The sequence below is a fragment of the Aotus nancymaae genome, unplaced genomic scaffold (genome assembly GCF_030222135.1).
Source record: "Aotus nancymaae isolate 86718 unplaced genomic scaffold, 86718_ANA_hifiasm-v0.15.2.pri h1tg000038l, whole genome shotgun sequence".
NCBI classification, from domain to species: Eukaryota; Metazoa; Chordata; class Mammalia; order Primates; family Aotidae; genus Aotus; species Aotus nancymaae.
In genome coordinates, this window is record NW_026988452.1 from 163322 (window position 1) to 178999 (window position 15678).

Here is a 15678-nt window from a genome sequence, read left to right on the forward strand (position 1 = left end):
GCGGGAGCGCGCACGCAGCCGGCCGCACCGCGGGAGCGCGCACGCAGCCGGCCTCGGCCTCCACCCGCGCTGCGGGCGGGGCGGTGCCACTGAGACTCGCGGCCGGGCAGAGCGGCCCCGCGCCGTGACTCGCTCCTAGCGGCCCCTGCAGGACCGGATCGGACATTGCAGCCGCTGCGCTGGGCGCTAGCGAGGACCGCCGTGGGGAGCAGCTCGACTTTCGGCCCAAACTGGGGGATGGGAGACCCGAGCACTTCTGAATCGTATGCCTTCAGTGATACCGTAATCCTCCGTGTCCTTCGAGTCCCTCCTGCTGCAGATAGGTCCCCTATACTTGGGTGCACACGAGCCTTGCACCCCCCACTGCCGTGCAGCCCCGGGAAGCAGGACAGACCCCTGCGAGCGCAGATGGCAGCTGCGTCCCAGCTCGCCTCTCCCTACCGCACGCGGAGCTGCCGCATCTGAACGCCAAGCAAATGCTGCGGCGACCTTTCCTGCGTCACCTTAACATCCAGAGTAAATGCTAACGTTTCCCGTATCTGCACCATCTCGCAGCCGGCACTCAAAACATTTGGCGCGGTGTTAACTACCCTCTAAGACCTCAGCTTCCCTTGGGAGGGGTAAGTACTTCTGTTGAGCTAGCCGCATTTTTCTCTAATTCATTTGCATTGGGAATGGATACAAGGATTCGTTTACTTTTTAATCATCCCTACCGGAAAACAACTTAATATTTGATAAATTCCTCCATGATAACTTTTTTCCTGTTTACAACATATGATATTTCCCTCTCTTCTTACCACATTCTCCTTCCCTGAAGTAACTCCGTTTGTTTGGAAGCCTTTAGGTTATATCATCCTCATAACAACTTAAAACTACCTCAGATATTTACATATAAAGAAAATACCAGATGCATTCTGTCCACCTAGAAATCTCTGCCACCTTTCTCCTCTCCAATTCCTAAAATGCAAAAATTCCTTCAGCATAGAAACGAGCCAGAACTTTGAGGCGACCTAACATATCTCAAAACCACAGTAGCCTCTGCTTAATTTAGTAATGCCACGATGTCACGTGGTTTCCAACTTCAACACCAGTGACACACTTTACTATTTTTTGCTTGGGGATCCCATGCTTTAAAATATTTCTTATCCAGATGGCACCTAAAAATTAAAGCCAGCTGTTCCAGCTTCCTTTTCCATGCCTGAATTTAAAGCAAACATTACAGTGACAATTTTGCAGTCACCTTAATAAAAGTAAATGTGAACGTTTCCTGTATATGTAGCATGGATAAAACTAGTCTTCACACAGATTATGTTTCCAGCTGAAATCAAAGAACCACGACTTTTTTGTAAGCCTAGGTAGTCTTATCTTGGGGAAATGTATGATTTTTATTAGGCTTCTGGGAATATTCTAAATAACTTCTTATTCTCAAAGGTCAAGTTGTTGTTTTTGTTTTTCTCTGACAAAAACATAACCATGTAGGAAGAGTGAACCACACACCTATCAAGGGGCACAAGAAACTTTAATGGTGGAGGAAAGTTCGGACTCAGAAACCCAAGAACAGTATTTGGCATGTCAGGGAGAATATCATGTATGTTCTTAGCATAATGGGCTTGATTTTACTGCTCTCTCCCCCTGAAGCCCTCACACCTGTCTGGACTGCTAAAAACTAGAGAAACTGGGTTGTGGGCTCCAGACCTGAGATTTATTGAGTGGTACCTTTTTCACTTACTTTAATCATTCACTGTATGATTTTGGGAAAGTCTCTGGACCTCATACCCATCTTCAAAACAACAAAGGAGTAATAATAGTAACTATGAAAAGTACACTAAGTTATTCCTAAAATTCTCTAAGCACAAGTCATTTTTCTCCACATTAGCCTTCTCTCACTAGAAATAACTTCTACAATCTCTGCTCACTTGTGGGAATAAAGCACAGAGAGGAGCCTTAGGTTAAGTTCTTAATTTTATGGAAGAAAACTAATACAATTAGAGTTTGGATGCATTTTGAATTTCAGGTATTTATAGGACAGATAAAAATCCCAAATGTATAAAATCCTCCTTACCACTAATATAATAAAGATTCTCAGCACTTTGGGAGGCTGAAGCAGATGGATCATTTGAACCCAGGAGTTCAAAACCAGCCTGGGTGACATAGCGAGACCCGTCTTAAAAAAAAGATTCTCTTTTAACCTGATCTTCTCCCCAAAACCAAAAGCCCTGTCCCCAGTCTCCGTAGTGCACAAGGGCATGCTGCAGTCTTTTGTGAAACAATCCTAGCTGTTGTGTTTCAGACATGCAGGCTTCCCCAAGAGCCGAGAGTCTTGGGGTCTAAGAGCAGTCACCCCGATTCCACAGGGAAAGGCAAGAAAGCAGGAGTGAGGCATTGTGGGTAATGCCTCATACACAAAACAAAACAAAATAGCAACCTGAGACACACACAGTAAAAATAAAGAGGAAGAAAAGCCAAGCCAAGCCAATCAGAACTGGGGCCTGTCCAAGAAGTCCATCAGCCAACTACAAGGGCTAGGGTTAAAAGGTCAACCCTGCAATTTTTCTGGGGGCATGAGAGGCAGCTATTCATTTAATCATATATTCATTGAGCGTCAGGCATTGTAATAGGCCCTGGGGATTAAAAAAAAAAAGTGAGCAAGACGGATGCACTCCCTATCTTCATACAGCTTGAAGAGCAGAAAATATCTCAGCACCTACTGCAAATGAGGCCCTGTGCCTGACGTGGGGCATCCAGCCTTTGTCTGGTGTACAGCGGCTTCATCTAAGTCAAAATAAACATGGAATTCAAGCAGCTGCCATTTTAAAAGACTTAGTTTCATGCAACGCAGATACAACAACACCTAGGATTGCCAGATAAAATGCAGGGCCAGAGAAATTTGAACTTCAGATAACACGGACCGTTGTTTAGTATAAATATGTCCCAGGTTTCAGATAAACAGCGACTTGTTTTTTTTATTATAGTAAGTCTCATGTAATTTTGGGGATATATTTACAAGAAAGCATCATTTCATTGTGCAAAATAAAATAATCAAACTTAAAGCTGCTGAAACGTTAAATTATTCTGAGCCTTGAAAGGAATGTCGCTATGTGGCCTGACCCAAGCAGCATGCAGCTGTAACTTCTGCTTCTTCATGTAAGTGATGAGGGCCAGAGGTAAGACTCCCTCAGAACATCACACCTCCTCGCAGAATATTAAAGCAATCTTCCTTGGCAAGTTGTAGTAATCAAATCGTTAAAACCGTTTCTGCCTAATGAGTGAAATCTTAGCTTCCTCACTTCGGAGCACTGACCCCATTCCTTTGGAGTCTGTGTTTCTGGATGGCTGTCCTCAGGCTTTGCGCTGTAATAAGCCGTACAGTCATATTTTCTGAATCTCATTTTTTTAAGGTTGACATTTGTTTAACTGAAATTCAGGTTTAACTGGGAGTCTTATATTTTATTTTTATTTGCTAAATTTGGCAAGCTTCTCAACCTCATAACTTTTCTTTCCTTTCTTTCTTTTTTTTTTTTTTTGAGAGAGTCTCACTCTGTTACCCAGGCTGGAGTGCAGTGATGTAATCTCACTGCAAACTCCGCCTCCCAGTTTTAAGCGATTCTCCTGCCTTAGCCTCCCCTGTAGCTGGGATTACAGGTGCCTGCCACCAAGCACAGCTAATTTTTTTTTCTGAGACAGAGTCTCGCTTTGTCACCAGGCGCCAGGCTGGAGTGTAGTGGTGCGATCTCGGCTCACGGCAACCTCCTCCTCCCGGGTTAAAGCAATTCTCCTGTCTCAGCCCCCCAGTAGGTGGAACTACAGGCGCGCGCCACCACGCCCAGCTTATTTTTGTATTTTTAGTAGAGACGGAGCTTCACTGTGTTGGCCGGGATGGGTCTCAATCTCTTGACCTCATGATCCACCCGCCTTGGCCTCCCAAAGTGCTAGGATTACAGGCGTAAGCCACCATGCCCGGCCTAATTTTTGTATTTTTAGTAGAGATAGGGTTTCACTATGTTGGCCAGGCTGGTCTTGAACTCCTGACCTCAGGTGATCCGCCTGCTTTGGCCTCCCAAAGTGCTGGGATTACAGGCGTGAGCCTCCACACCCGGCTCAACCTGACACTTTCTGGTTCCTTTTTCATAATGTACACAGAAATCTACATTTCTTCACAGGGAAGCACAACTCTGATACACTTCACTCGTTAACTTTTTTCGGTTTGATTTGCATTTCAAATCCCCCTTTTCTTAGCTTTGAGATGTATTTGACAATAAAAGACACACACTGAACGTATGCAGTTTATACAGGTATATAGTATATATACCTGTGAAAACACCACCATAATCAGAATAATAAACATTATTATATAGTCATTATTTTCTAACGTCTTATTGTGCACCTTTGTAATCCTTATCCCCCACCTCCCATCTAGGCAACTGGATCTGTTTCTGTTGGCTGTAGATTAATTTGCATTTTCTAGTATTTTTAATAAATGGAATCATACAGTATGTACTTTTTTAACTGGATTATTTCACATAGGATTTTTTTTTTTTTTTTTGAGATGGAGTCTCGCTCTGTCGCCCAGGCTGGAGTGCAGTGGCACAATCTCAGCTCACTGCAACCTCCACCTCCTGGGTTCAAGCAATTCTCCTGCCTCAGCCTCCCGAGTAGCTGGGATTACAGGCGCTAGACTACAAGGACCACCACGCCTGGCTAATTTTTTGTATTTTTAGTAGAGATGCATTAGGCAGGTCTCTGTCTCCTGACCTCGTGATCCGCCCACCTCAGCCTCCCAAAGTGCTGGGATTACAGGCGTGAGCCACCGCGCCGGCCTGGCATAACCGTTTTTAATCTGTACGCCTTTTCTTTTTCCTGCCTCATTGCACTGACTAGGACTCTAGTGTCATGTTTAATTGAAGTAGTGAAAGTGAACACCTTTGCCTTGTCTCCAACCCCAGAGAGAAAGCATTCACGCTTTCACCATTAAGTATGATGCGAAGTTTTTACAGATGCCCTTTATTAGGTTGAGGAAGTTCCTTTCTACTCCTGATTTGGTGAGAGTTAATCATGAATAAATGCTGAGTTTTATCTGATGCTTTTTCTGTATCTATTAAGATTATCAAAAGGTTTTTCTTTTAAAATTCATTATGGCGAATTACATTGACTGATTATCAAATTTTGAATGTTGATTTTCTTTGTTTTTGAATGTTGATGTTTCAAATATTGCATTTTTGGGATAACCCTACTTGGTCATGGCATATTATCCTTTTTTACATATTGTTGGATTTGACTTGCTAATATTTTGCCAAGAATTTTGTCTTTTCATGAGTGACAATGGCATGTAATTTCCTTGTAGTTTATTTGTCTGTTTCTTATGTTACCTCTTTTGCTTTTCAAGAGGATTTCCAGGAATCATGCTGATATAATATGTATTATACTCGTATAATAAAGAGTAAGATATGATTTGTGTTATATCTAGAGATAACGTGTACTAGGCATAATTATTAGCTAATATTAGTTATTAATAACAAATAGCTATTAGCAGCTCCCTTAAACTGCTTACACATACACTAGTTTTTCTTCTCTTTTCTGCCCCATTATTTCCATTCTACCCCTTTTGCTACTGTTTTCTGCTGAGTAGCTTTTCTTTGCCACTTTGCTGTAGCTTTCCGTCCCTCTTCTGTATTGCCCTTTTCCTTTGTTGTAAACTTTTCCTGTTCTAGTCTTCTGCCTTTTAATCTCAAAATTTGTTTGTTCATTTATTCATTCATTCAGGAGTTTGAGTTCCTACTATGTACAGGACGCTGTCCTAGATGCTGGCAGACAGGGTTACAGGCATAGCTGCTGCCCTTAGGAAACTCAGAAGCTTTGGAGGACCATGCCCACCTCAGCTAGCCAGTTTAAAGAAACAGTACTGGCCACTAAGTCCCTCTGTGTTTAGGGAACCAGCTCTGGGTGGACAAGGGAACTTGAAGGGGAATTCTTCCTGGACTCAGGGGTTGGACCTCTCAGCTTATTAGGCCTTGCCCTCTCTGGGCAAGGTAGGAGTCTTGACCACCAGGGATTCTAGATTGATTCACTGAATGACCAATTGTGGAATTTTCCAAAGTTAAACAAATTTACATAAAGTACAAAATTTCCCCCATTTACATAAAACTGTTTGTTTTTCAAAGATATCTTCAATTTGTACTGGATAGATTCGTAGTCCAGGAAGGCTCAGAGAGCCAGCATTCAAGGGTCTTGGGGTGTTCAGGCATTCCTCCTTCTCCCCAGGGTTCTTCTCTCTTTGCTCCTCAGGTTCCCTGCTCTGGGATGACGAGCCCAGGCTGGGGGTGTCTATCTGAATGAAGCACAGCATCCTGCACTAACAGCAACTCAAGCTCTGACCCTCTTTACTCAGTGGAGGGTCCCTTCTGTACAGCTTTATTCAGCTAGAGTTTCAGGAAGCTGAGGCAGGGACAAACTGAACATTCATCAACTGTGTTAAGGATTTGCTCAGTCTAGAAATAAAAGTTTTTTTTTTTGAGACGGAGTCTCACTTTGTTGCCCAGGATGGGGTACAGTCGTGCGATCTTAGCTCACTGCAACTTTCGCTGCCCAGGTTCAAGTGCTTCTCCCACCTCAGCCTCCCGAGTAGCTGGGATTATAGGCGCCAGCCACCACGCCCGACTAATTTTTGTATTTTTAGTACAGACGGGGTTTCACCATGTTGGCCAGGCTGGCCTCAACTGAACTCCTGACCTCAAGTGATCCACCAGCCTCAGCCTCCTAATGTGCTGGGATTACAGGCGTGAGCCACTGTGCCCGGCTTAGAAATAAGATTTAAAACATTTTCATTTTTAACATTAAAAATTACAAATTTCTATGCATCATTCATGGCTTGCAAAAGTATTCCTATATAATACATATATTTTTTGAGACAGAGTCTCGCTTGGCTGCTCAGGCTGGAGTGCAGTGGTGCGATCTCGGCCCACTGCAACCTCCGCCTCCTAGGTTCAAGCAATTCTCCTGCCTCAGCCTCCTGGGTGGCTGGGATTACAGGGGTGCGCCACCACGCCCAGCTAATTTTTTATATTTTTAGTAGAGATGGGATTTCACCATCTTGAACTCCCGACCTCAGGTGATCTGCCTACCCCAGCCTCCGAAAGTGCTGGGATTACAGGCATGAGCCACCGCGCTCAGCCTGTTCCTATATAATTGAATAAATGAACCACTACTAAATGCTTGGAGGGGTTGGGAATGTTGCTGTAAAGACAGAATAAAAACCAAGTAATTAAAAGTTAGCAAAGTTCTTCAAAAGCTTTTAAAGTCATCTCATTAGATGAACTGCTATAAGCTTTATATATGGCTAACAGAAAAAGAATTTTGGTAAATCAGTAAATTTGGCAAAATCAGAGAATTGGTCATTTGGCAAAATTGGCTTAAAAGACTTTTAGAAATGCTACCTACAAAGAAAACAACTATTTAAACATAGTTTAAAATTAATCATTACAAGATAAAAAATTTCCATGTGAAACCCTGAAATTTTTGTTGTATCAGCAGGATACAGTCATAAGAAAATAAAACCATACTAAGATCATTGACTATTTTTTTAGGTCTCCATGAAACCAGAACCTTGACTATTTTTTAAACATGTAAATCTAGAGAAAAGTTGCAAAAATAGTGCAGTGAATCCCATATGTCCTTTACACTCACCAGTTATGAATGTTGGCCACATTTGTTTTCTCTCTGTATAGAGATAGATATTATTTGTTGTTGTTAAGCAATTTGAGTGGAAGTTGTAGAAATTATGACTCTAGAATCTACCTTTGAGGGCTATGTGCAGTGGTTCACATGTGTAATCCCAGCACTTTGGGAGGCTGAAGTGGGAAGGTCACTTGAGGTCAGGAGTTCAAGACCAGCCTGGCCAACATGATGAAACCTCATCTCTACTAAAAATACAAACTAGCTGGGTGTGGTGGCACATGCCTGTAGTCCCAGCTACTCCAGAGTATGAGGCAGGAGAATTGCTTGAACCGGGGAGGCACAGGTTGCAGTGAGCTGAGATTATGCCACTGCACTTCAGCCTGAGTGACACAGCGAGACTGTCTCAAAAAAAAAAAAAAAAAAAGAGAGAGGAGAGATAATAAATTTATAAGGATATTCTTTAACATAACCGTCCTAAAATTATCAAGTTTAAGAAATTGAACACACAATACTATTATCCAACGTATGACCCATGTTCAAATTTTTTTTTTTTTTTTGAGACCGAGTTTCGCTCTTGTTACCCAGGCTGGAGTGCAATGGCGCGATCTCGGCTCACTGCAACCTCCGCCTCCTGGGTTCAGGCAATTCTCCTGCCTCAGCCTCCTGAGGAGCTGGGATTACAGGCACGCACCACCATGCCCGGCTAATTTTTTGTATTTTTAGTAGAAACGGGGTTTCACCATGTTGACCAGGATGGTCTCGATCTCTTGACCTCGTCATCCACCCGCCTCGGCCTCCCAAAGTGCTGGGATTACAGGCTTGAGCCACCGCGCCCAGCCCCATGTTCAAATTTTGCCAATTATATTAAAAAATTTCTTTATAGCAATTTTTTTTCCAATCAAGGATCCAGTCCAGGTTCAAATGTTGCATTTCTTTGTCCTGACTTTTTTTTGTCTCCTTTAATCTGAAAACATTCTTCAGGCTTTCTTAGCTTTTTATCATATTTGCATTTTTGAAGCTTGAAGGTGGTTGCTGCATAGACTGTCTCTCAATTTGGTTTTGTCTTGTTGTTACCCTGTGATTAGATTCCGGTTGTTCATTTTTGTCAGGAATACCACAAGTTATGCTGTGTCCTCTCCCATGTCTGACATCAGGAGGCACATAATATCACATTGGCTGATTACTGGTGATCTTTTTTTTTTTTTTTTTTAAAGACGGAGTTTCACCATGTTGGTCAGCCTGGTCTTGAACTCCTGACCTAAGGTGATCCGCCCGCCTGGCCTCCAAAGTGCTTGGATTACAGGCGTGAGCCACCACGCCCAGCCCGATTACTGGTGATCTTAATTTTGATCACTTGTGATGTTCACCAGCTTTCTCCATTGTAAAGGTACCCCTGTTTCCCAATTTATAATGAATAAGTAGTCGGTGGGGAGATTTGAGACTGTGTAAATACCCTGTTTCAGAGCAAATTTCATGAATGGCTTTAAGCATTCATTGATGATTCTTGCCTGAATCAATTATTACTATGATGGTTGCAAAACAGTGATTTTTTTTAACTCTCTCATTCTTCTGCATTCATTAGTTGATGTTCAACTGTGAAATAAGGTTTCCCTTCCCCCTTCTTCCTTCCTTTTTCTATTTATTTATTATTTGCATATCTACCTATCTACCCATAGAAACTCATGGACTCATGTTGTATTCAAAAGTTCTACTGTGAGGTCTGGCATGGTGGCTCATGCCTGTAATCCCAGCACTTTGGGAGGCCAAGGCGGGCAGATCGCTTAAGTTCAGGAGTTTGAGACCAGCCTGGGCAACAAGGCAAAATTCCATCTCCACTAAAAATACAAAAACTAGCTGGGTGTGGTGGCACACACCTATAGTCCCAGCTACTCAGGAGGCTGAGGTAGGAGGATCATCTGACCCTGGGAGGTCAAGGCTGCAGGGAACTATGATGACACTCCAGCCTGGGAGACAGAGCGAGAAACTGTCTCAAAAAAAAAAGAAAGAAAGAAAGAAAAAAATTCTATTCTGAAAAGCAAAGGGGTAAAGAATTGTGCTTACCTTTGGAGATAATGTAGAACCTAACCCTAATGCTAGTTTGGCATATTTGGTAGTTTTTTGTATTTGGACCTCAGATGCACAAAATTGGATTAATCATAATCCTTGGTTCATGATATACTCTTACTATTTTTCATGCATGGTCCATTTCCTTTTTCTATTCTTTTGAGACAGGGTCTCACTCTATTGCTCAGGCTGGAGTGCAGTGATGCACAACTCACTACAACTTCAAACTCCTGGGCGTGAGCGGTCCTGCCACCCTGGCCTCCCAGGTAGCTGGGAATATAGGCACGCGCCACCATGCCCGGCTAATTTTTAAATTTTTTATAGCAACAGGGTCTCTCTATGTTGGCCAGGCTGGTCTCAAACTTCTGACCTCAAGCGATGCTCCTACCTCAGCCTCCCAAAGTACTGAGATTCTAGGCGTGAGCCACTGCGCACCTGACCAATAACCAATTATTTTTAAAACTATGCACCTCAAACCCACTGCTCAAAACAAAAACTATAACAGATAATAACTCTATGACCTAGCAATTCCCCTCCTAAGTATGTGAGAAATCCTTATTTATATATAAGAGGAGACAGATATGTACAAGAATGTTCTTAGCAGTACTATTTACAGTAGCAAAACCCTAATGCCTATCTACAGGATAGAGCATGAAGAAACTGGTACATTCTTACAATGGACTAATATACAGGAGTTGGAATCAATGAACTATAGTGACATACAACATGAGTGAGTCTTATCAATATAGGATTAAGCAAAACAGCCCCCCAAAATAAATATAGCTCGATACCCCTTTTATAAAGCATAAAATGTAAGAATATCTACATTTTAGGAATATAGATAGACACAAAGTAATTATATAACAAGGAAAGCAGTGGAATCGTGAAGAAGGGGTTCAGGAATGTGGCAGCCCGGATGAGGGAACGTCAAGGGTGGGGTGGGCAGGTGAGCACGTGGCTAGTGTAGACCTGGGATGAGGGAAGGTCGAGGGTGGGTGGGCAGGTGAGCACGTGGCTAGTGTAGATTGTCATGTTTCTTAATGGCTTTAAAGAAAACCCAGTACAGGCAACTCAAACTGGGACATATGAGAAAAAGCCCGTGTTCCAGACTTTTTGCTACAATTTTAGTTTTAGGACTTCCTCCCCACCTCACTCCCAACAAGACAGAGTCTTGTTCTGTCACCCAGGCTGGAGTGCAGTGACACAATCTCGGCTCACTGCGGCCTCTACCTCCCCGATTCAAAGGATTCTCATGCTTCAGCCACCCAAGTAGCTGGAATTACAGGCTTGTGCCACTACGCCCAGCTAATTTTTTTGTAATTTTAGTAGAGACGGGGTTTCACTATGTTGGCCAGGCTGGTTTCCAATTCCTGGCCTCAAGTGACCTGCCTGCCTGGGCCTCCCCAAGTGCTGGGATCAAAGGCATGAGCTACCGCTTCTGGCCCCTAGGATTTCCTGATAGAGCTGATTGACTTTCATGTAAGCATATGCTAAGATTATGTAGTGTTAATTTGGGATTATACTGTATGCCAAAAAATAAAGTTCATAAATTTATAGAACTAGAAGTAAGGCCAGGTATGATGCCTCACATCTGTAATCCTAATACTTTGGGTGACTGAGGCAGCATTGCTTGATCTCAAGAGTTTGAGACCAGCTTAGGCAACAGAGTGAGACCTTGTCTCTACCTAGCTGGGCATGGTGGCGCTGCCTATGGTCGCAGCTATTTGGGAGGCTGAGGTGGGAGGATCTGCTTGAGCCCAGGAGGTTGAGGCTGCAGTGAGCTATGGTAGCACCACTACACCCCAGCCTGGGTGACACAGCAAGACTGTGTCTCCAAAAAAAGAAGAAAGATACAGAAGGTAGTGAAAAATCCCAATGAGTAATATTTCTCCTTTCTTAAAAAGTATAATCGTTTAGTAGGAAAATGAGAAAGTTTGAAAAAGAAGTTTTATCTAAATGAAATCATAAATTGCTTTAAGAGGCTCTTCCATTTCACTTTTAAGTGTCAAAAACTTTTCTCAAGTTTGAAAATACCTAAAAGCCATATATATATATATATATATATATATATGTATTTATTTTTTTTTTTTTGAGACAGAATTTTGCTCTTGTTGCCCAGGCTGGAGTGCAATGGCACAGTTTCGGCTCACTGCAACCTCCGCCTCCTGGGTTTAAGTGATTCTCCTGCCTCAGCTTCCCCAGTAGCTGGGATTACAGGCATGTGCCACCATGCCTGGCTAATTTTGTATTTTTAGTAGAGATGGGGTTTCTCCATGTTGGTCAGGCTGATCTCGAACTCCCAATCTCAGGTGATCCACCCACCTCGGCCTCCCAAAGTGCTGGGTTTACAGGTGAGAGCCACCGTGCCTGGCCGCCATTTTCTATTTTAATAGAGTCATTAGTTTTTCATGGAGTTATTGTTGATCCCTCTTTCTCCCTCACGTGCCACAGTCCTTTACAGAGCAGAGCTGAGTCTATCGCCTTAACATTGCTCTACTCTGAACCTCCTTTGTTCTCTTCAACCGCTGCTGTAGTTTAAGCCTCGGTTTGCAAACTAGCAACTCAAGGGCCACCTTCGGCCTACAGACAAGCTGTGTTTGGCCTGTGCAAAGTTGAAAGTTTAAAAAATTTGTTGCCAACGTTTAAAACTTTGAAAGTTGTGCTTAAAAATGCAGATCCCAGCTTCATTTAAAAAATAAAAATATTATAGCTAGGTGTGGTGGTGTTAGGGGAAACGGCAATGGAGGAAAGGCTCACAGAGTGCCACAGAAAATGGTTTCAAGTACTGGGAACGATATACTGCGGCAAACTGCGTCAGGCCTCTGGGGAGGCAAATTAAGCCTTCAAGTTCCAGCTGCAGAGTGACCTGACTCTGTTACAGTGCATAACGTGCTCAAGGACTTAAAACCCCTTTTGTAGCATCGCAAAGTAACCAGACTTGTAGGCTCCTTGTGAGACTCACTTCCTCCAGCTGCGCCTAGAATGCAATCTATAGACAATAACCACATGCTTCTGCTTTTCAAAGAAACTCACAAAGCCGCCACTGCTAGCAATCTTTAGAATGACCCGCCAGTTCCAGTTCACCGAAGAATGCTCCACAATCACACCACCCCCTCCCCACCATCACCTCACCTTCACCCCACCATCTGCTGACTGCTCAAAGTGATTGTAACCAATAAATACTCTGGGGAACCTAAGCTGGGGCCTTCACTGCCTCCATTACAAGTGATGGTCCTCTGGTCCCACTTTCATTCTGAATCTTTTTCTCATTCCTTTGTTGCCACTGAACTCGGGGTACCCACGGGTGGGGTGTGGGTGCTGGTTCCCTACATGGTGGCTCACACCTGTAGTCCTAGCTATTCAGGAGGCTGAGGAAGGAGGACTGCTTGAGCCCAGGAGTTCCAGGCTGCAGGGAGCTATGATTGTGCCACTGCACTCCAGCCTGGGCAACAGAGACCCATCTTAGAAAAAGAAAAAAGAGAAACCAGAATATCTGGCAACCCTAGGCCTACAAGTTTCTTTCAACTGGTTCGCTTCACTCCTTACCCCCATAAGGGCGACCAGTCTCCTTTATCTAGCCTCCCACCCTTACCTCAATACAGTATTATATCTACCCCACCTCCTCTACGTTGTCAAAAGTGGCTTTCTCATCAGATTCGATCAAATCACTTCTCGATTTGCATATGCTTGATTTGCTGGTTGTTTTCAGGATAAAATCCAAACTCCTTCAAAGGGCTTTTCACGATCCGGTTTGCCCACAGCATGCCGTTGCTCACTCCCTCCTGCCTATGGCTACCTGGCACCTGCAGTTCCCAGACCGGCGCCTGCAGTTCCCAGACCGGCATGCTTCCTTCTATCTGCCGTGCCGCTCTCTCCACCTTCTCTTCTTTCTCCTGGCTGACCCGTACTCAGCCTTCAAAACTCTGCGTTGACATCCTGGGATTAGATCAGTGTTACTTCCTAGTCTACACCTCGGACTGAGTTCTGTCCCCAGGGTGTAAGAGGACCGGGGTGAATAACGGTCCGCCCCGGTACGGATTCCTGAGACCGCCGTCCCCCTCCGTGTGCAAACCTATCCAGCCCGCCGCAGGGAGCGCAGTAGACTGCGCGCGCGGCCTAGGATTGGAGGACGCGGCCTGCGAGCCCGGTTTGGGATTGGAGGTAGCGCCCTGGGATTGGAGGGCGCGGCCTGCGAGCCCGGTTTGGGATTGGAGGGAGCGGCCTGGGATTGGAGGGCGCGGCCTGCGAGCGCGGCCTGGGATTGGAGGGCGCGGCCTGCGGGCGCGGCCTGGGATTGGAGGGCGCGGCCTGCGGGCGCGGCCTGGGATTGGAGGGCGCGGCCTGCGAGCGCGGCCTGGGATTGGAGGGCGCGGCCTGCGAGCCCGGTTTGGGATTGGAGGGAGCGCCCTGGGATTGGAGGGCGCGGCCTGCGGGCGCGGCCTGGGATTGGAGGGCGCGGCCTGCGAGCGCGGCCTGGGATTGGAGGGCGCGGCCTGCGAGCGCGGCCTGGGATTGGAGGGCGCGGCCTGCGAGCCCGGTTTGGGATTGGAGGGAGCGGCCTGGGATTGGAGGGCGCGGCCTGCGAGCGCGGCCTGGGATTGGAGGGCGCGGCCTGCGGGCGCGGCCTGGGATTGGAGGGCGCGGCCTGCGGGCGCGGCCTGGGATTGGAGGGCGCGGCCTGCGAGCGCGGCCTGGGATTGGAGGGCGCGGCCTGCGAGCCCGGTTTGGGATTGGAGGGAGCGCCCTGGGATTGGAGGGCGCGGCCTGCGGGCGCGGCCTGGGATTGGAGGGCGCGGCCTGCGAGCGCGGCCTGGGATTGGAGGGCGCGGCCTGCGAGCGCGGCCTGGGATTGGAGGGCGCGGCCTGCGGGAGCGGCCTGGTCTCGGAGGGCTGGCCGGGAGCTGTAGTCCGGAGCCGGAAGTGGGGGTGGCCGGGATTGAAGCCGCCGCCGAGGCGGCAGTCGCTGCCGCTGCCGCTGCCGCCACCCGAGTGTAGCGCATCACCCCGAACCCACCGGCCGCAGGTGCCTCCTACGGCCCCAGGGGCCCCCGGGAGCCCTGAAGGGCGAAGCGGCAGGGACGTCTCTCTCAGGCGAAGAGGCGGCCTTGCCGCCCCGGATGCGGCCGGAGAGCGCGGGCATGGAGCTCGGCGGCGGCGAGGCGCGCCTGCCCGAGGCGAGCAGGTGGGCTGGGAGCGGCCGCGGAGCTGCGGCGGCTGCAGGCGCTGGAGCCGCGGGAGGCTCGGGAGGGCGCGGGGACACGGAGAGGAGGGCCGGGCGCGGCGAGTTGAGGACGACGGCCGCGGACTTCTTTGGGAAGCGTTTCGCAGAGGAGGGGCGGGCGGGGCGTGGATGGGACGAGGGAACAGGCTCAGGGTGAGGAGGGCGGAGGGAGCAGAGGAGGGTGAAGCTCAGATCCAGGACGCTGGAGAGGAGGTGGCTGTGAGGGGCTGCAGTGCGGTCTGTGGATAGGGACGGGGCGCCACCCCGACTGGAACTTGCGTGACAGCCAGTGGGCCGGCGCGCAGAGGGTGATGATGTAAGCATTTCTGGGAGCAGAGGCTGAGCGTTTCGAGTGGCCTGGGAAGAAGCCTAGGCGAGGTGAGTGTGGGGAGGAAGGCGAGGAGAGCCTGTGGGAGAAAGTGAGTGTCATGGCAGTGCGGCGGGGGTGCGGGCTTGCTAACGCCACCAGAAGCTGACTCAGTCATTGCTGGATCCCTGTCAGAGAGTGGCAGGACCTCTGTGTCATTTCCTTTTCATCTCCAACCTGTCACTTCTTCCTCACGATGCAAACTGAGTTCTCATTTACGTACGTAAAACCGTTGTCAGAAAGTTCACATCTTCCGGAAATTGGGGGATTTAAAATATAAAAACTGCTTTTGGCCGGGTGCGCTGCCTCACGTGTGTAATCTCAGCACCTTAGGGAGGCCGAGAAGTGCTCATCG

At 46.9% G+C, this 15678-nt stretch overlaps 1 protein-coding gene across 3 annotated transcripts in view; it reads left to right on the top strand.

The window, feature by feature from the left end:
• Window positions 1-203: 203 nt before the first annotated feature.
• Window positions 204-15678, top strand: part of RUBCN (rubicon autophagy regulator) — a 75308-nt gene continuing 59833 nt past the window's right edge. The window contains exon 1 of one of the 3 annotated variants that reach the window (XM_064360071.1): window positions 204-620. The gene's annotated coding sequence lies outside the window, so the exon portion shown is untranslated. Of the gene's footprint in view, window positions 621-14874; window positions 14918-15148; window positions 15335-15678 lie in introns of those variants that run through there. The other 2 variants (XM_064360072.1, XM_064360073.1) reach the window with 2 other exon arrangements.